This window comes from Malania oleifera, chromosome 4 (genome assembly GCF_029873635.1).
Source record: "Malania oleifera isolate guangnan ecotype guangnan chromosome 4, ASM2987363v1, whole genome shotgun sequence".
Taxonomy (NCBI): domain Eukaryota; kingdom Viridiplantae; phylum Streptophyta; class Magnoliopsida; order Santalales; family Ximeniaceae; genus Malania; species Malania oleifera.
Genome location: NC_080420.1, coordinates 47634493 through 47639273, shown reverse-complemented (window position 1 = coordinate 47639273; position 4781 = coordinate 47634493).

The window sequence follows — 4781 nt, the reverse complement described above, 5'->3', positions numbered from 1 at the left end:
AACTAGAGATATTAAAAATCTAATTATTCTTGATAACCTACAAAAAAGAGGCGATCACATTAAAAGTCCTTATGTTCCTTTATTTCAAAATTGTCCAAAAAATAACAAGGAGAAAAGGGAAAGAATTCTCTCTTTAATTTGAACTTGTTGGAGTAGAACAACGACAATTATATTTTGTACTTATTGTCTTCTCTATTATGCTTAATTTTTATAATTTTTAAGTTTTAAAAAATATATTTATTTTACTATCATATCCTCGTTAATTCCCCTTTTCAAGAAAAAAAAATGTAATAATTTTTAAAATTAAAAAACTAAACAAATTAAAGAAAGTTCTTTGTATCAACAACAACAATAACAAGTATAATTATATTCAGGATTTGGTCCACTATAATAAAATGATTATAAGCACAATAGAAAATCTTTTATGGTTGCATGCCCTCCCCTCCCCCAAAAAAAAAATAAAAATAAAAATAATAGTAATAATAAAATTGGAATAATTTATTAAAAATGACTAACAATTGTAGAAAGTTACTGAAAAAGTAGGAGAAATTTTGAGAAAATTCTAGGACCTTCCTTTCCTAGTTTTGGGCATTTTTTGATATGTTTTAACATTTCGATAACTTTCCATCACATGATTTTTCCCGATGCTTGATTGTATGGTTGTTTCTTTCTATGCATATGTGTGCTTGTGTGATTATGTGTGTGTGCACTCCTATGCACTCCTGTGATGCGGACCATTTACTGCTAGTTTCCTTAGACCTAGGTGTAGTTTAGAGACCAATGAAAATAAATGTTCTAATTTCACTCAGAGTAAAAGTAGATTAGTAGCGACTCCATTGGACTATGTATTAACCCATTTCTCATCCATATGCCTTACCCCCTCATTTGAGGTCGAGTTCGTTACTCGGTTGAGACAATTCGGAGATTCGAACCTTTATTGGAAGTTGACCCTCGGCACGTTGCAATAGAAAGGAAAAGTTAGATGAAACAATGGTTTGGTAGTCTATACTATTTTGATTTCAAAATGATCATCGAATGTTGACAACCCAAATGCATCAGTAAAACCCAATGTCGATAATTATTATTATTATTATTATTATTATTATTATTATTATTATTATTATTATTTTCAATGGTTAATTGTTGCATGCTTCCTTTACAAAAAAACCTAAAAAACTTAGTTGTTTTTCTATGAATCATACTAGTTATATAGAAAACTTATTAAATCCTATTAAGATGATCATGCATGTGAATTATACTATGAGAAACTATTAGATACCATGTTGTATACACTAACTTTATTATGATTTGGTTATGTATATATATATTTAATTAATTTAGGCTACTTTTTCACATATGACAAAATTATATTAGATTTGGCATATGCATCCAATGTATCTAATATTTTTTTTCCTAAATTAATCCTGTTGACTATAGCAAAAGTTGGATTAACCTTATTCATAATTGAAGGTTCATTTATTTAAATTTTAATTTTCCATAACCATTACACGCATATTATTATTATTATTATTATTATTATTATTATTATTATTATTATTATTATTATTATTATTCACTACGATCCACTGACCTAGACTATATAATAGAGACTAGAGATAACCATCTCCTATTGCTTGAGACCTAAAACATGGTGATTCTAGACTTTAATTATTAGAAAGTCAAATAGATAACTATTTGTCTAGACAACAAACAATAAATCTTCCTAAGAATAATAATGCAAGGGTATTTAGTGCATTAAAACAAATAGACAACTGCGAGCTTAAAATTGCTCAAAATCAAGGACGCCTTTAAGCTTTCGGAGCTTTTGAAGCATCTGGGATGGTCCAAGACAATCTGGAGATCTTTGCGTAAAAATTGAGATCTGTCTTTCCCTTTCAAGATTTTAGCTAGCCTCTCTATTAATTTTAGCTATTATTTATATGCACTAGTTAAAGTTTTCAAGTGAAAATATAAAATATTTAAAAATAAAATAATTTTAATTCTTTGACTTACATGCATGCATGTGGTGGACGCCTCATCCACCCCAGTAATGTGTTCTTAGGATAAATTTAGAAAATGTTGGTGACTAGATGCATTTTGGTAATATCCTTGACATGCACAAGCCATATTGTGGTGGACGCCTGATCCACCCTAGTAATGTGTTCTTAGGATAAATTTAGAAAATGTAATAACGCCTTGAAGAAATTCTTTTACTGCATGTTTTTAATTTTTATTGTCTTTTCATCATGCATAAACAAAAACTAATAACTAATAACAATAAACTCAATATAACGTTCGCATACTAAAAAGTCATTAGACAAACAAACCTAGTTAGACATATTTTATTATTGGAACACGATAAAATATAAGAGAAGCAACATATAGATCGAGACTTGCCTCCAACCTTGTGAGACTAAGCCCCTCATTAGAAAAATAAAGACCTCACCAACACTAGACTCTGTTTTATTTCAATTTTCCATGCAATTATTAATGGATGTGCATGTTGAACTAGACCAAGATGTTTCAGGACAAAAGTCCTTGTATTGCATCTGCAATCTCAGAATTGAGGTGCCTATTCAACCTTCGAAGTTGAGTCAATGTCATGACCCTCCCATTTCCATTCATTTGCATTGGTGTCTAGTATCCATGCATCGTGTTGCTTTCCGTTCAACTTCAAAGGATGGAGTGTGGGATAAAACCAAATCTTATCATCTTTGACAAGGAAATTGATGCGAGTGGCATCTTGTTGTATGTCCCATACCACAACTAGTTTATGCTTTTCATCACTAACTTCGACACCTAGTTTCCAATTGGCATCATAGACCTTGATGTGTTTGCTCCCTTGATGGAGCTCAATAACCCAAGCTTCATTTGAATACCCACACTTCTCATCAATGGTATTCGCGACATCCTTCAACTGTCGAAAATTACTCAACTTGATCAAGTTGAGACTCTTCTTGGTAAGATTCACAATCTCATAGAGCCAAATTCCTCCCATCTATAAAACAAGATATTAATAATTGAATAGCTCTTCTTAATTAAATTGGATTGTATAATAAATTAAAACTATTACTATACCTTCACTCAAATCAACTAGTAGCAAAAACTGTAGCTGCTGCAGTATCGAGTATAATTTCTGTTGTCTATCAGTGATTGTGTGAGCAATGCTCCTCAACTGCTAGCCTTTTATAGAAGAGTTTTGGGTAATTTGTGATGCCTTTTGAGGATAATTTATTCTTCCATCACATGCTCGCTTGAATTACTCACGTTTTCTAGCTTATTTTAAGATGCTCGCAAGCTTGTTGTCAGGCAACAAAATGTTAGTGGGAGGCTTAATGATTATAATATTGCTAAGCTTTTTTTAATTTGTTACTATATTAAATGTTGAACTAGCTATACAAGCTGTTAACTGGGCATCCCTTAGTATATCCATACAAATGATAAACTTTTGGAAATTTAAAATATAGGATTAAAATTATAAAAACACACTACCTCGGTGTTTGAAACATAGAATTGGGACCTTCAATCTAAATATATGTGGGTTTGATTAAAACGTAATATAAAATTATATTAATTATTATTTCTAAATTAAATAAATTAAAATTCAAATCTTAAAAATTTCATATTCTCAAATGCTATCCGGGATTTTTTTTTTTTTTTTGCAACAACAAAGTGTACCATTAACTTTTACATGGAGCAAGCTAGTCCAATAAATTTTTTTTTTTTATACCAAGAAGGCATTAAATTTTTGAAGCTAATAAGTTATTTAACCAAACATTGTATCTAATAATTATAGATTATGTACAAGAAAAATGAAAAGTATATTATAATTATATCATATTTTGTAATATTAAGAATCTAATTTTTATCAACTTTAAATAAAATAATCGTAATGTGCACTTGCATTGTATGATGAGCTTACTAATTATGTGAAGTTTGATTATGAATTTTTTTTCATTTTCTGTCATACTAAATCTTCATTTCAAAAATAACTTTTTGGTTTGAAATATAAAGAAATTATTATCAAGAAATTGTGTATATAGCAAAAGTGAATAAATTTTAAAAAACGAGAACCTATTCTGCTATAGAAAATTATTTTTGTTGAGATTGCAACTGGTGGAGTCGTCGGTAGCCACTTCTATTGGCATTGGAGAACGGCGTCCACCAACCTTGCCCACAATGTTAACATTAAGCCACTATGGTTGAATTTAGCCAATTGCCCTTTGAATTTTACCCCCCCCCCCCCCATTCATGTGTGTGTACATATATGTGTGATGTGTGTGTAATTTGTGTGCTGAGTGAGCAAAGCTACGTGCATGAGTGTGTAAGGCAGAATGGAGAGTGTTGTGTGTGTGAGAGAGAGAGAGAGAGAGAGAGAGAGAGAAAGAGAGAGAGAAAGTTGAGTTGAGTTGAGAGCAGTAACCTCCTCCTCCTCGTTGTAATCATTCTCCCAGTTTATAGTGAGATAGGTGTCTATATTTTGCTTATGTGATTATTGCTCCTAGATCCACCCCAGCAATTGGTATCAATGACAGGTTGGAGCAAAATTACCAGATCAAAGCAAAATCCTATATTGGAGCCTCTGTTCAGTATCTCAAAACAACATTTTGAGACAACCATCACGTTTCTCTCATCAAGACGAAGCCAACGGTGGTAACCGAAGTTCGAACGAAGCTCAGAAGAAGCCACACATACCCACACGCGCTGCCAACGGATAGACGACACTGCCACATGCCCCGACTTGCCTTCACGCACCCACTGGTGGTTGGAAGGTGTCCTCA